Source organism: Lissotriton helveticus, chromosome 5_1, assembly GCF_964261635.1.
Source record: "Lissotriton helveticus chromosome 5_1, aLisHel1.1, whole genome shotgun sequence".
Taxonomy (NCBI): domain Eukaryota; kingdom Metazoa; phylum Chordata; class Amphibia; order Caudata; family Salamandridae; genus Lissotriton; species Lissotriton helveticus.
Window position 1 is genome coordinate 1,082,174,215 of NC_136065.1, and position 16,476 is coordinate 1,082,190,690.

The 16,476-nt window shown below is 42.5% G+C and overlaps 1 protein-coding gene and 1 long non-coding RNA gene across 5 annotated transcripts in view; one reads left to right on the forward strand and one right to left on the reverse strand.

The window, feature by feature from the left end:
- The window catches only part of SLF2 (SMC5/6 complex localization factor 2), a 374,767-nt gene that overhangs the window by 152,806 nt on the left and 205,485 nt on the right, over positions 1–16,476 (reverse strand). The window lies entirely within an intron of this gene.
- Positions 6,516–14,944, forward strand: LOC144755124 (uncharacterized). 2 transcript variants are annotated; one of them, XR_013594843.1, is made up of 4 exons: positions 6,516–6,645; positions 11,322–11,523; positions 12,246–12,471; positions 12,995–14,944. It is a non-coding gene; the product is annotated as an uncharacterized LOC144755124 (long non-coding RNA). The 2 variants fall into 2 exon arrangements; XR_013594844.1 differs by having other exon boundaries at positions 11,325–11,523.

Below are 16,476 nucleotides of genomic sequence, written 5' to 3' on the forward strand. Positions count from 1 at the left end.
CAGTCTCCACTGGCCTCACATACGGACTGTTATCTCGCTTAATGTTACTGAGCAGGCATCAAAAAATCTACTCAACCACTCACTATGGCGAGTAGATTTTTTTCATGGCGAGCCAGTTGTCAAACTGACTAGCTCGACCTGGTGAGTGGACTCTTCTGCAGAGCTAATTATAGCTAGTTTACTGTGCAGCTAGTGCAGTACTGGTGCGAGGATGAAACGTTATAAAACCATTTAAAGGTTATAAAGAACAGATGTTGATTGGATGACTGCAGCGCAGGCTCGGACTGCTGAGCCTTCGTTGCAATCAGCAACTCACACTTGTGCTCTTCTACATGGATATGTGTGCTTTCCCAGTGCACGCTTCTCACTGGCTGATTACACTCCGCTAGAGCTGGATATTCAGCCTGAGAGGAGTGTTAACTGCCTCTGCCAGCCCGTGTGTGAAGAGCCTAAGTGCGCCATATTGAGATGGCAGCGTCAAACTGGTTGGGCACTCCATAGAGGCATATTCCAATTTTGCCACAATGAACTGACCAAGCTGCCGGCAGAAGTCATCTAAAATGCAATAAGTATATTTCTTCGATTCAGGAAAGCGTTTCACTTCAGTACATTAGATTACTTTAACAGTATTTATTAAAACGGACAGTGTTTAAACACACACACACACACACACACACACACACACACACACACACACACACACACACACAGAAAAATTCCTTCCCCCGGGCCTGCTGACAATGCGACCAGTGTACTAAGAGGAAAGTCAGGGGTCATGTGTGCCCTATAGGAGGACTATATTCTAGCATAGCTGGAACAGCATTATGGGTTATTGAATCAAACATGTACAGAGCACATTCCTGAACGCATGTATGCTTTTTTGCCTGGGAAGTTTCATATGCATGCAAGGAAGGCTGCTTTTCTAATCACATCAGGTCACTACTGCTGTTTTTTCTGCATAAGACTAACAAACGTTATCTTTGTAACACGTGCTACATTGTAAGCCCACTTCAAAGAACTGGAATTCACGAACGAATAAGGGTGGAGAAGGGAAGAAATAGAAATTGTATATTGTGTTATAAAAGAGTTGTAGGATCGTGGTTCGGTAGTATGCTTTAGGAAACAGCAATGCCAGAGTTGTGAGGGGGCAAGAAGAGGGGTGAGGCGGATTGGGACGTGAACAAAAGGAATTTCGCGGTTTTAATTTTACTTATTATATTTGTTTACAGCAAGGCTTCCTTGTACTGGTATTCGTTTTGCAGCATTTAAGGGAACAAATAAATAAGCAACACAATTTACTTTCCATACAGTGCACAGTACTCCATAGCATCATGAAAATAAAATGTGGCAAATGACGTGCACGGAACAACAACGTGATCATCAGGGGATTAATGCCAACAGATAACACCTTAATGTGCAGCACTTTAAAACGCAAGACTGAAGCAGTACACTATAAAATACTAATAAAAAAAACGGTTGGCTGGTAGATCAGGATGTAAATGTCCAGTTTTAGATACAACACAGAATTCTTGTGCTCGTTTCTAAGCCCTTTAATCTATTTACTTATTTGTAAAATGAGACATGGGAAGAGATTTGAACAGGATCACACAATTTGGCTTAGAGAGAAAGCTGGGATTCAAACATTGTGTTATGATTTCTCATTCAGTAGCATAGTGGGTATATTGCATTTCCTTTTTAATATTAAACATTTATTTAACTATCAGGTTTTTCGCTGCAAGTTTGACTGCAGAGCCACACAATTAACCCTGGGCGAAGTACTACGCTACGCTTGCGTAGTTTGCGCTACTTCGCACTACGCGAATTGCACGTAGCACAGTGCAAACATGCGTAGCAGTCATTTTTTGCTTGCTCGCGGTCCTCAACGTCAAGTTGGTGATTGCGAGCGAGCAAAATTACATCCCGGCGAGTCTTTTTCCTCATTCGCGATCAGCAACATCAAGTTGCCAATCGAGAGCGTGAAAAATAAACCTCCCGGCGAGATTCTCAACGCGGGGAGGTCAGGTTTCTAATTGCGAGTGGTCGCGTATGCTTGCGACCGCACGCGATGAGAAACTACTAGTCCGCGTTGAGAAAGCTGCCGCTCGAGTAGAAATCTACTCGAGCGGCAGAAAACGACTGCTTGCACTGTGCAAGATGTGGTTCGCACTGACCGCACAGTGCGGACAAGCATCCGGCATTGTGCAATCAGTGCGAACAGCATTTTGTACAGTGCACTACGCAGTTCTTGTAGCTACGAGTAGTGCGAAGTGCACTTTGCTTAGCGCTACTACGCGAACTACGCCCAGGGTTACACACAGTGCGAGTCCTTATTAGTGAGTGTGAATGCAAGACATTTGTATCGCCTTAATAAGGCGGTGCTTCTCACATGCCCCGTCCCTGTGCATAGGACCCACCCAAGAAAACGCCAGAAAGATAGCAAGGGTTGGAGTTTGAGAATGTCTATCTTGTTGAGATTCAGCAACTCTTATTATTGAAATCATATTTTGGGGGAGGTGGGGAAGTTAGAGGGAGCAGTGTTTCATACTGCTTCATGCATCTACCAATAGAAGTGCCTTCTGGTTGGGAACAGGACAAAGGGCTAGATGTCCATGCCAGTTGTGCAATGAATAAAATGTGTCCCTCGCCCCTCTTTGTTTCCCTTTTTCTCTGTCACTGATGTGGGAGTTCTGTCTGCTTGTGGCTGGCCACAGTCTCCTACAAGGGACATGAGGGAGAAGGTTTTTTTAGGAAAGAGCCCTTCTCGGGTGTGCTATAAGGGCCAACGGCCAGAAATGCATATGCCCCTAACCCCCTGTGTTATCCTGTAATAAAAGCAACAAACTATAATGAGCCATCCGTGAACTTTCCACACCAATTCGAGGAAACCCAGGTCAAACAGGATTACTTTAGAAGCCATCCCAGAGTCATTGGATAATCATTCAACTACCTTAGAATCATTTACATGTCATCAGACATCATCAAGCTCTTGAAGTCATCAGCATAGCTGGAGAAGCTCAGCCTGATGATTTGAGGATGACTTGAAAATGAGTATCTGATGACTTTAGTAGGTGTCATTATTCGTGATGATTTAAGGATGACTTGAAAAGGAGTACCTGATGACTTTAGTAGGTGTCATTATTCGTGATGATTTAAGGATGACTTGAAAATGAGTATCTGCTGACGTCAGAAGGTGTCATTATTCCTGATGATCTGAGGATGACTTGTAAATGACTCTCCGATAACTTTACAAGATGAAATTGTTCCTGATGACTTTGGGGTGATTTGAAAATAAGCATCTGAATACTTCAAAGGTACTATTGTGTTTTCAATAGGATGTTTTTGCGTCTGGTGATTTTAACAGGAATTGCTTGTCTATTTAAAGAGCACGTCCACCATTTTAGTTTCAGTTTTTCAGAAAAATTCAAACTGTTGGATGATTGCACAATGAATTGCAGATAAACGCAAAATGTCATATACGTTTTCTATTATACACAACAGAGCATACCATGTGCTTTAGCAAACTGTGTATAAGTCAGCGGTTATTTTTTTAACACATTTATTTATTTTTTGTCACTTTCTTTTTGTACAAACCAGGTAAGATAAGCATCCACTGTAACTGAAATGGACTCCATGTACCTCAGGTACATCTCCAGTTGGATACTGGGTCACACTTATAAGCCCCTGTACTGTGTACTATAGGTACCCAGGGCATATGTGCACCCAAGGCCTACCAGGGGCTACAGCTTGTATTATGCCACCCCTGGCTGGCCCTACTAAATTGACACAACTGGCTGATCACTCAGCTGGGGCAGAGTGGTGTAATCACCCTTTGCTTAGATATAGTATACCTATATCTAAACCGATATAGACACATATATACCTATAATTCACTCCTATGGCAGGCCTTAACAATCCCGAAGGCAGAGAGTGCTTTGTATTATGGGCCATATGTATCATCAAACTATTTTGCATTTCCTAAATAGCGAATTTTAAGGAAACGCTATTTAGGAATTGCAAAATGGTATGTATGAAAAAAAATCACTTTTTATTTGCGATTCCTTAAGCTTCCTTATTTGCGAATTCGCATTTTGCGAATTCGCAATTAAGGAATAATTTCCAATGCATTCCTGAATGCAAAATAATTCTCAAATTGCGAATTCGCAATTTGCTAATCGCAATTTGAGAATTATTGCAAGGGTGCAGGGGTGTCTCAAAGACACCCTGCTGCACCCCTGAAAAGAACATGTGTGTGCATATGGCGCACATACATGCCCTATGGGCATGTGTGTGCATCACATGCCACCTTTAAAAATGCCAAATTGTGCATTTCTGGAAGAATTCGCAAGTTACCATCAACTAAAAGTTGGTGGTAATTTGCGAATTCTTAAACAAAATTCGCAAGCCAAAATTGCTACATACATAGCATTTAAGGAATCGCAAATTTGCGATTCCCTAAATGCTATGGAAAAATAAGGAATCGCACAAGTTTGCAATTCCTTATTTTGGGAAAGTTTCATACATTCCAAAACATGCAAAACGGCTGTTTGCGATTCAAAAACGGCTTGATAAATATGGCCCTATGTGAGATGGTGCTCTAGCATGAGCTGAGCCTGTCTGCAGCTTTCAGAACCATGGGCCATATGTATCATAGTTCCGTTTTGCGAATTCCAAATAGCGAATTTTAAGGAATCGCTATTTGGAATTCGCAAAACGGTATGTATGTACAAAATCGCTTTTTAATAGCGATTCCTTACCATTCCTAATTTGCGATTAGCAAATTGCTAATCGCAAATTACCCATTCATTTCTATGGGCCAGTAGGCCCATAGGAATGAAGGGGCAATTTGCGATTAGCAATTTGCTAATCGCAAATTAGGAATTTTTCAAGGGTGCAGGGGTGTCTCAAGAACACCCTGCTGCACCCCTGAAAATGACATTTGGGGGCATATGGCGCACATACATGCCCTAAGGGCATGTATGGGCGTCATATGGCACCTTTGGTTTTTTGGAAAAAAGCTTTTTGAAAAGAATTCGCAATTTACCACCAACTAGAAGTTGGTGGTAATTTGCGAATCTTTAATGGCATTTTTTGAATATTTTTTGTTTGATACATTGCATTTAAGGAATCGCAAACTTTGCGATTCCTTACGTGCAATCGCAAAATAAGGAATAGCAAATTTTGCTATTCCTTATTTTGCATCAAACATGTTTGATACATACCATTTATCACATTAGCATTCGCAAAGGCCGAAATTCGCAGAATTTCGGCCTTTGCGAATGCTAATTAGCTTGATACATATGGCCCCATGTCCTTATAGCTGTTCTATGATATAGCCATACCATATACTTTTAAGTGTATTATAATCCTCGCGGTCATTGCTAACTTTGGTTTGGCTTTATCAAAACATGTTGTGTAAGGTGTCATACGCTTTGTAATACTACCCCCTCACCAAACCCAAACACACCCTAAACCCTAAAATTAACCATGGCACCCCAAAACCAAAACACACCCTGAACCCCCAAATTAACCCTTGCACCCCAAAACCCAAACACACCCTAAACCCTAAAATTAACCGTGGCACCCCAAAACCCAAACACACCCTGAACCCCCAAATTAACCCTTGCACGCCAAACCCAAACACACCCTAAACCCTAATATTAACCCTTGTACCCTAAAACCCAAACACACCCTAAACCCTAAAATTAACCATGGCACCCCAAAACCCAAACACACCCTGAACCACCAAATTAACCCTTGCACCCCAAAACCCAAACACACCCTGAACCCCAAAATTAACCCTTGCACACCAAACCCAAACACACCCTAAACCCTAATACTAACCCTTGTTCCCTAAAACCCAAACACACCCTAAAATTAACCCTGGCACCCCAAAACCCAAACACACCCTGAACCCCCAAATTAACCCTTGCACGCCAAACACACCCTAAACCCTAATATTAACCCTTGTACCCTAAAACCCCAAAATACCCTAAACCCTAAAATTAACCCTGGCACCCCAAAACCCAAACATGCTCTAAACCCTTAAATTACACCTGGCCCCCCAAAACACAAACCCACCCTCAACCCTAAAATGACCCTGTACACCCTAAAATCCAAAAGCCCTACACCCCAAACTGTTTATGAATGCGGAATGCCGGGAGGCGCTGCTGTGATTGCAAATGATACTTTCTGTACCCCCAGGATGCACTTCCTTCATACTGCCTTCATAGAGTATTTCCATGGAATCCGATTGTTAGACTTATTAAACAACTGCGGACAGACCTGCTCATGGCCCTAAAGAGGAATGGACTTGCAAAGGAAAACAAGCTTTGTAGAAGTCCTTGGGACTGCCGAATTCACTCCATCACAATACTAAAATACATTGGTAAAAATCACAGCTGCCTCGAACACAATGCCAATGGAGAGCAGCTCTCTCTCACTCTTGCATATCCTTCCTGAAGTCGGTGGATTCCTCTTGCAAAAGCCTACGCACATCCGGAAGCGCCGGATGTGACGTCATTGGTCTGCGGCAAGAAGGAATACCGCGAGTGCAATGGCCATAATGGACGATGGATCGGTCTTTTTATTTTTCCAACTCCACTTCCAAAGCATTACACGTTCATCAATTCCAGCGTGTATACTCCGGTAAGTGCTGCAGCTGCAAGGTAGATGTTAGTCCATCGGGGCAAGTTCCACGGATCTGCACGCGCCCATATCCTGGGTCGGCCCCCGATTCTAGCGCAGCTGCCTTCCTTAAAAAAGAGCAGCAGTCCTCCGCTCTCGGTCCCAGCTGCTCAGTTTCCGTCCCAGACGAGCTTCCTCATTTTTCGGAAAGCACAAGTTTTCATTAAGTGGGCCAGACGCAGGTTCTAGCAGATAAAGAAAACAAGACAATTTGTTTGGTTGATGTGGCACCCGATGCGTTGGCTGCACACTTTTTCAAGCCGAACCGAGGGTGTACACCTGACCGGTGACCGGGCGGAATACTAAGATAAAGGTGTGTGCTTCGTGTTAGTGTAATGAATGCCTGCGTTGCAAGGTGTGTGCGTGCGTGATTGCGTGTGTGTTTGATGTTTGTCTGTATCAGCATGCCTGCTTGTTTGTGCACCTTTTGTGTTTGAGCATGTGTATTTTGTGTATGTGTGGTAGTGCGTGCCTGTGTAAATTGTGGAAAATTGCAAAAAGCCTAAAAAATGTTTTACAGCAAGTTCTTCGCCTTAAGGAACAATAAATTACTGCCCGTGTATTAGGTAGCTAAAGTTTTTGCCTAGTGTTAGTTCGGAAATTAACGCTGGGTACAATGTTAAGATGATTTCTTCTAAAGCATGTGACATTCTGCATTTCATCTGAAATGTATCCGTGTCACAAGCACATGAGATTCTTCAAGAGAGATAGGGACACGAAGTACAGCATAAGGTCTTGTGATAATCTGGGACAGTTCCCTCTAAAACTGCAAAGGACAGACTCTGGCCAAATCGGTATAAATAGAGATGTAGTAGAAACACGACTTGTGGTATTAGAGTGTGTGATAATATTGATAATAACACAAGTTAAAACAAATGAGCACCTTTTAGCAGGTGAAGTCGCGGTTCAAAAGTGAATATTTGCTAGGGTACAGCCTCTGCGGTTGACAAAAGACTTTCCTCCTGCCAAAGATGCTAGTGAGTTCTCGGCACTAAATTCAGGAACTGCTGCCACGTACTTCCGTTATCTGGCTTTCGCCAAGTCTCTAGAATAAGGCCTATGTAAACGTGAAAATGTATGCCTTCTTAAAATTATATGAAATTTAATGAAATCCACTTATGTTGGTATCTTGCATGAAAATTGAATGTGTGGGTGGGCATAGCTCACGTTCAAAAGTCATGATACACTCAAGCTGCACACAAGAAAATGTCTCCTACGATAAGTTTTCTGCTTCAGTCAGTATAAACTGCGAGATTTTGTAGCCACAAAAATTGATAGAATTTTGCAAATGTCATATAACACGAAATTTCACGAGCATTATAAAAAGTTCTCATGTGCCTTCCAGCAACAGAAGAGTACTGGAGCAGCTTTAAATTGGCTCTTCCCTCATTAATATTGATGAGGCCATATATGTATATTATGGTCTTATGCATTCATGAGATACAATGTAACTTGTAAGAGAAAAAAAGCCTTTGCCGCCATCTCTGTCGTAGGTTGTAACTAGCTACATGATTTGATGCAGTTTCCAGATTTCGAAAGACACTACACCAGTGGCATAACAAAGGCCTCTGGAGTACAGGGGGTCCCGAACTCCAGGGAGCCGCTCAGCACAGTAACGTGGCCTCAGAGCTCCTGAGAAAGTCTGGAGGGCAGCCTCTCTATGTGATCTGCAGGGATCTCACCAAGTTTCATTAAGCTACTGCTCCACACTATATACAAACATTATTCCTTCATTTAAACTTCTTCGTGGCATGACAGGTAAGGGATGTCTCATGTTATATTTTAAATGACTCATTTATAGCACTGCAGATGTTTATATTAGGTGGAAGTCTGCGCTTGTAGGCAGAGAACACAGTCATTATGTAACTTCACCTTAGTGTGTCATTTCAACTGTTAATTTTACACCCTCCTTGATCCAGGGCATTGCCATATCATGAATCCACATCCCAATAACTAAGCAGTGTGCATCAGAAGGAGAAAAGCACCCCTTGTGTCATTACAGCGCTGCTCACTGAGGAGCATGGTGCCAAGGCACAAATAAGTCTGCTTTTCCCTTTTTCCGATGCAGGCTTTTTCTCACGAGTTGATTTTTCACCCCTACTTGCCACAGTCACTCATTTATGCTTGCTGGATGACTTTCCATTTGATAACAAAGTGCAAAATGCCCCCAAAGATGACCACGTCTGCCCACTACCACACATAATTTACCCATCACATCAACATCTTTAATGCATCCTCTGTCACTTGAGGTTGTGCCTCGTTAATGTTCATCTCAATGGAAAAGGAAGTCCCTTAGCCTCTTATGGGTCCAGAAGTGCAGTGACTCTGGAAAATTGTGTGAATAGAAGCTTCCTCAAGCCCCAACACTCTTTACAACGAACCTATGTGAAAAACCCTTTTTGTGAAGAAGGGGTTTTAGGACATTACAAATATTCTCCAGTTCACTTTTTTTTCTTAGCTGAGCATCTTTCATGAAGTCAAAGAAGCCTACTGTGACAGAGAGAAAAGTTATTTTAAGTTAAGCAGGATGGAAGGTCTGCACTCATCCCCTGTGTCTATGACCACCACAACTTGCGGGGCAACCGCCAGGTCCTCTTCAAGTCAGCCGCTTCCCTGCGCTCTCTCCTTCCCTCCCCTCTCTCCTTCCCTCCCCTCTCTCCTTCCCTCCCCTCTCTCCTTCCCCTCTCTCCTTCCCCTCTCTCCTTCCCTCCTTCCCTCCCCTCTCTCCTTCCCTCCCCTCTCTCCTTCCCTCCCCTCCCCTTCGCCCCCTCTCTCCTTCGCCCCCTCTCTCCTTCGCCCCCCCTCTCTCTCTCTCTCTCTCTCTCTCTCTCCTTCGCTCGCGCTCTCTCTCTGCTCGCTATCTCTCTCTCTCCTCCGCTCGCTCTCTCCTTCGCTCTCTCTCCTTCGCTCTCTCTCTCTCTCCTTCGCTCGCTCTCTCCTTCGCTCGCTCTCCTTCACTCGCTCTCTCCTTCGCTCGCTCTCTCTCTCTCCTTCGCTCGCTCTCTCTCTCTCTCTCCTTCGCTCGCTCTCTCTCTCTCTCTCCTTCGCTCTCTCTCTCCTTCGCTCGCTCTCTCTCCTTCGCTCGCTCTCTCTCCTTCGCTCGCTCTCTCTCCTTCGCTCGCTCTCTCTCTCTCTCCTTCGCTCGCTCTCTCTCTTCTTCGCTCTGTTTATTAAAAAAATTATCATTTTGTTTAGAGCTCAGGAAAAATAGCTTATTTTAGAAATCAGTTAAAGTTTAGCAAAGAACGGAATTCCAAATTCATTCTCTCCTAACATCCCTAACTAACACCCTCATCTTATCCTTCAATCCTGCAAAGCAAACAAATAAATCATAAGAGTCTTACATCCAGGAATCGGTCATCAGTCGGGCAGCACTTCCAGTAGAAATTCTAAAAGCGACCCCTTCTAGACAAAACCAGGGGTTTTTATACCTTAATTCCCTAACTTAATCTATCTAAAAAGTAACTATCACTACTTATTCAAACTCTGATTAAACAAATTCAGGGTGGGTGAGCATCATCTCACCATTACAACATCATATTCTCGTTGGTTCAGCAGAAAAATAAAGGGTCTTTGTTTTAGGACAGTCCATAGCTTAGCTATTTCTTTAAGTTGAAACATCGCCTCCCATTCCCACGATCACAACATTCAAGCGTGCATGTTTGGCACCCATCCTAGGTTCCGGGCCAAGGTAGCCTTGAACCTTCTCGAGCACAGGCAGTTCATTCTGACTTGCAGGTTTTGGCGCGCCTGCGCTGTCCAGGTCTTGCTCACTGTTTACCCGAGCGTCCATTTTTTTTATCTAGGCCTCAGAAGCCACTTTTGGAACTATCATAGAAACAAACACAAATTCATGTTAATTATTGAATTTAAACCCATTCTGTTTACCTCCCACCATACTAAAGTTTCCCATTAGTTGTTACCTAGCAAATAAGCCACACATGCGTTTTATACTTACACAATCGACCACTTCTTAGCACAAAAACGTGTACAATACGCATATTTAGTCTGCATTTGTTTATATTTAAGCTGCGCATTAATTCGCAACACAATAACACATTGATTAATTATATGGCAACATGCAAGCAAAATTAGTACTCCCGTGTATAATAAAATGTGTGCATCTTATTCTATGGTTGATTAATTTCACAAAACACCTTTAGTAAATGTTATCGTTATGGGACATTGACTTCAAGAGGGGTACACAAAATTTTGCGTTTGCCACCTCGCTCCATCAGTAGCAGGCATCTGACTCTCTATGCATCTGTGGGGATAGGTAACTTGATTTCCCGTCACAAACCCCAGTGTGAAAGTTTACTTATTAATAGTTCTTCTATTTCTCTCATAATGCCTCTACTTTGCTATTACTATTTGTCCTGAGCAGCAAGACCTAAGCATACACTCTGGCTCTCCAAAAATAAAGTTGATTATTAGGTAATTTCCTCAATGGCCTTCAGTACATGCCCAAACACTTCTTTGTAGTCCAAAATCTAGGCATATTAGATAGAAATTGCACCAGGTCAGTGTACTTTTTGAGGCGCTTTTCTCCAATTAAATCTGTAAATCACTTTGATATGCTTTGTATTTTACCTCTGAAACTTAAACCACACAAACTAATTCCTGATTTTTATATCTAGCAGGACATAATCATGGTTTCATTCAACGTCCTGTTTTTCATTTGCGATCATTCTGTGTGTGTTTGAAAAGATGGTGACTTCCTGCTTTTGGACAATCCTGTGGAAGTTCTTTGTAAATGGCTGGTCGAAAATCTAGATGAAGCTGGTCGGACAATCACCGAAGAGAGAGATTTTAAAGCTACGTTTCTGTCCCAATCATCTGGTAAGCACAATAAGTAAACCTTTATAATAAGTTTGCAACTGCAGGATAATGGTACAAATTACCAACCTGTTTCAGTAAAAGCCTAGATTTGTGATTAAATAATCCAATAATGGACAGTAAAAATGAACATGCATATCCTCACATATGCCTTGGATTGCTCTCCAGAGACAAATGTAACACTTATGAAAAGGGCCGAAACGTTTACCTTGTGGCACTACTATAAGGCAGCCATTTCTGGATAAACCATTTTATTAAGGCAACTTTTTTCAGGAGGTTCAAGTTCAGGCTTACAATGTATACTGTCTATTAAGGAAAACTTACTTGGTTATGGATAGATTGTACATTTGTCCTTTATTATCAATACCTCTTTATATATTATGGCTAGTGTGTGAAGATATATTGCAAGTGGTCAATGTGTTATCTGTTTTGAAGTTTATATGTTAATATATATTTTTTCTCTTGCTTTTTTTTAGTGAAGAAACAGTGTCTAATGATTCAGGATATTTTTCAAGAGATAATTGCAAGCTATTCTGGCACTTTGAAATCTTTCTGCATTCAATGTTTTTAAATATGGCTGCTTTATACTGTTGGAGGGAACCTAGCAAATATTACATTGTTAGCCATGTATAGATGCCAACTCAAAAAACCACTCTTCCTATATATATTTTTAAATATGTAACCTAACATGATGGCAAATAGTTAATAGTTGTGTTATTTTGCAGACTGATATGCAGCAGTTGGTGAAGGACTCAAATGATCCTTCACGGTTCAAAGATATTCTCGTTCCAAAGCGGAAATTGCACAAGCTCTTGGAGGAAGCCAAGGCAGCTCAGGACAGTGCAGGTTTTCTTCTCAATGGTATCGGCGAAATACTTTCTGCAAAAGGTGTAACGGAGGCTCGTGCTTGAACAGCTGTGCTTGATGAGGAGAAGGTCAATGCATTATTTGGTAAGATATTACAAATCTTCAAAGTAACATTCATTCAATCTTGGATTGCGAAAATTCATTATTATACATGGTACATGGTGTTAAAGGTTTGCATGTGTGGTCTGGTATCATATAATGGTAAGATGACTCAATCATTACTCAACAGATGTCTGCAAAAGAGCAATGGGGGCTTGTAATTATTAACAATGTGTGCTGAGTTTGTGCTTCAAATCTGGCACAAAGCCATGAGTTGTGATTTTATTTCTAAATCTGTGGTCCAGGTGAGGGGCTCAAACTGGATGAATGGGTGATGGCAAACTGAACTTATAAAATACTGTGCTTGCAGCTTTTATTTAGCCACATGTGCCTCTTTGACCAAGTGCCCTTAATGTTAGACTTATGAACCCTTGTAACCCTAACAATATCTCATCTGGCACTCTATATGAAATAATGGAACAAACTTTTTAAAGGAAGCTCAGCCCTATTAAAATCTAAAAATAGTTGTGGTAACATGATACTGATGTATGTTATTTTATTTTTCCAGAGTTTATGAAGTCTGTGTGCAGTACCAACGGCTGGCCATCACTGGACTACAGAAGTATGAGAAGGAAGCTTGCGATAAAGATTTGCAATGCTAGGAGAGGATTAAAGAAAACTCCGAATCTAGAATCAAACGACTAAGTTGCTGGTTTCCGTTAAGCAAATTGTTCTGGTTGCAGTAGCCTGGCCTTTTTTCCCTGGACTATTTTCTGGATTTTTCCTCTTGTTCGGTATCCTGGCCCCCATGGGGCTAAATATGTGCTTGCGATAAATAAAATTACATGTTGACACATACCTTTTGAACATTTTTCATTTCACCACTGTTTGGTTTAGTCTTTTGCCACTGGTCACCATGTCAAACAGCTTCAAATAATGCTCTGTACCTCAAAATAAGGCAAGTCCCAGTGAGTCAGGAGTATGGGAGTAGCAGCACGCGTAAACAGTAGCGGCTCGTATAGGGCGTGCTGTGGGGAGGGGAAGGGTAGCAAACATGGACATACGCGGAACGGAGGAATGTAATTACTTTCCTTCATTCTGTTGTATGTCCGTGTTTGCTACCCTGCCCCTCTCCGCCCGTGCCACCGCCCTGTTGCACGCCCTATGCAAGCCGCTATTGGTTGTAACTCTTATCTGAATGCAAAGTATAACATTCTTGCAGACCTCTACTTTTGTATGAAGGTGCTTGTGGTATTTCTGCAGCAGAAACCCAGCTAAAATTGCATTTTTCAGATTTATTTTAAACAGGTATCTACCTCTCACTGTAGAATTAAAAAGTAATCTTTCCAAAGCAGGAGAACATTATCTGTTAATTAGGACCAGGTTTAGAGAAGTTTTGCGTTTGGTTTGCTTGTTTTATAATGCAGACCTGAATCAAAATCCTTTTCAGGATTTACAAATCGACAACACTCATCAAAAATGGGAAAGGTTCCACGTTTGTCTAGACATAGTATATTAGGGGTACCAGAACGGTACCCTTCAGTACAAAACCCAGGCTAGACTCTCAGACAACATTGCATTCTAGTGCAGTGGTGTTAGAGAGAGGGATAGACATGCCACTTCCCTGCTCTCTCCCTGTTATGCAACACAGCCAATTAGGGTGCTGCACTGCGTTCAGTGACAGTTTTATAAATCCGTGCCTTACTTTATAACTTGTGGCATTTCAAACTATTCTTGGTATTGTGTAAAAAAGGCATATCACATCAAAGTGGCCTGTTTTTGACAGGAAAGTACATCTAACAGGTGGTCTGCAAAATGTTTTCCTACCAGCAAATCCATAGTCCTAAACTAGTAGGGAATACTGGCAGTCGGGTAACATGCTCCTAACATGGAATTGTCAAGGTGTAACTCAACTGTAATGATTTATTAATGATTCTAAATTATGAATTAGATCTGGGAGTAATCCACTCTTAGCCTTCAGTTGGTTTAAAATATTCCAAGAGTATTTAAAGTAATCCATGCTCATTTTTGGGTTGGCATTACATCATCCTAGCGTAATCAACACTGAAAATTTAATGGGGCCATTCGGATGTAATCAATAGCCATCCTGAAGCTGTCATAGGATCATCCAGGAATAATCCACACTCATCCAGAAATTGCCATGGGATCATTCCAGTGTAATCCACTTCCATCCTGGAGCGGTTCTAGGATCATCCTGGAATAATTGACGGTCATCCTTAAATTGTCTAGAGCCCATCCTGGAGTCATTATCACTCATCCTGATGTTGTCAATTAGTATTCGTGGAGTTGTAAAAGGTAATCACTCCCTGCCAGTGGAAGTCATCAGAACACCATCCTAGCGTAGTTTTTGTGATTACAGTAAGAGTCATCCCATTTAAATAATCGGCCCTGTGGGCAGACTTCAGGATGGCTTGGGATGACGTCCCCAGGAATAGCTGGCTGAAGTCATCGAATGACGACAGAATCACTCCAGGATGATCTTCCTTTTTGACTAGGGAAGGTGGTTGCTTTTGTCGTTGGGAAGCTGATTGTCGGCAAGATGGCGTCCGAACAGGACGAGTAGTGAGAAGCTTCCCCCTTCCTACGGTTATTCGGCTGAGTAATTTGCTGTGGTGTAGCGCGGATATGGCAGGGGAAGGACGGTAAAAAGCCTGGTGTGCATGGTCTGCAGTGAGGCGTCGAATTCCGGCAGTCTGGTGATTACCTGCGGCACCCCAGCAGCCTCGGAGCTCACAGCTGTTTCAGCGCGTTCCGCTCTGCGTTTAACACCCCTGCGGGGAGGGACTTCAGCAGGTTCACGGTGCCTGAGGGGAGAGCTAGTCGGTGGAGGGACTGTGGCCAAGTGCAGTCAGTGGGAGCTTCTTTTCCACAAAAAAATGTGCTGTACACGGTACCCCAGCAGGGGCTGAGAAGCCGCGGAGCTCACAGTGGTTTCGATACTCTCAGCGTTCAACACTTCAGCGGGGAGGGACTGCATCCTCTGCCTGAGGGGAGAGCTCGTCAGTCTGGTGGTTTTTCGGCTTTACTATCACTCCCGCAGAGATAGCTTTCCATATAACACACCAACAGTGAGTTGATATTTCTTTACCTATTTGAACTGAACTGGATTCCTCACTCACTTGCTCATTTTTGCAGGAAAGGCTACGGTTATAGGGTGTTGCTACATTGTATCATTTTGTATCATCTTCAACCCTAACTTATTGAGCTCTCTGAGCTTAACAGGAGAGACTATCAAGGCTTTGACGATTGAAGGCAGTAGCTGTTGTAAACCGGACTGTTTTGAGAGGGAAAAAGGAAAGAAATAGTGTTATCATCCGACAATAGGAAAAGGTTGTCATTTTTACAGTAATAACACTTAAGGGTTTTTTTTTCTATGGATTTTCTTCTGGTAGGTTAAGAACCCGTGGTACTACCAACTATAACGTGCTTCTGCTCTCAAAAATGTAATAATTTAACAACATGCCCCCCAAGGCCGGCCTTGGAGGTAAAACCCAAGCTTGGAAGTGATGCAGTGTATAGGGCGGCCCTTTCTACCAGTAGCACAGAAGTCGGAGGAGATGAAGGGCATGCAGAGGTAGTGGCACCCCAAATACATCACATTTTTATGTAAAAAAAGAATTCTACAGGAGTGCAGCGGAAGGTGCTCCATAGGGTTACAACGATCAGTTAAATCAGAAAGATATAGAACAGGAGCTTGCGCATCTGTCTGTGGGTATAGAAGGTACCATCAACGTTAATATGAATAATGCTGTAGATGCAGTAGTTGATCAACTAGAAGTGTCTCATACGCTGGAGGTAATATCTGATCGGGCCTGGAAGATCATGATGGTTTTAATAGGGAGAGTGACTCTGGTGATGGGAATTATTTTTCACTGTGGGGATCATTCCTCTGATGAGGAAGAGGAATCAGGAGTAAAGAAAATTCTCTCTGGGAAGATATGAGTGCAGTTCTGGTAGTGAGTTGAATACCTCAAACCCAGATGAGAACAGCCTTGAATCGACCATGATATCTAAAGAAAGGGGCCAAAA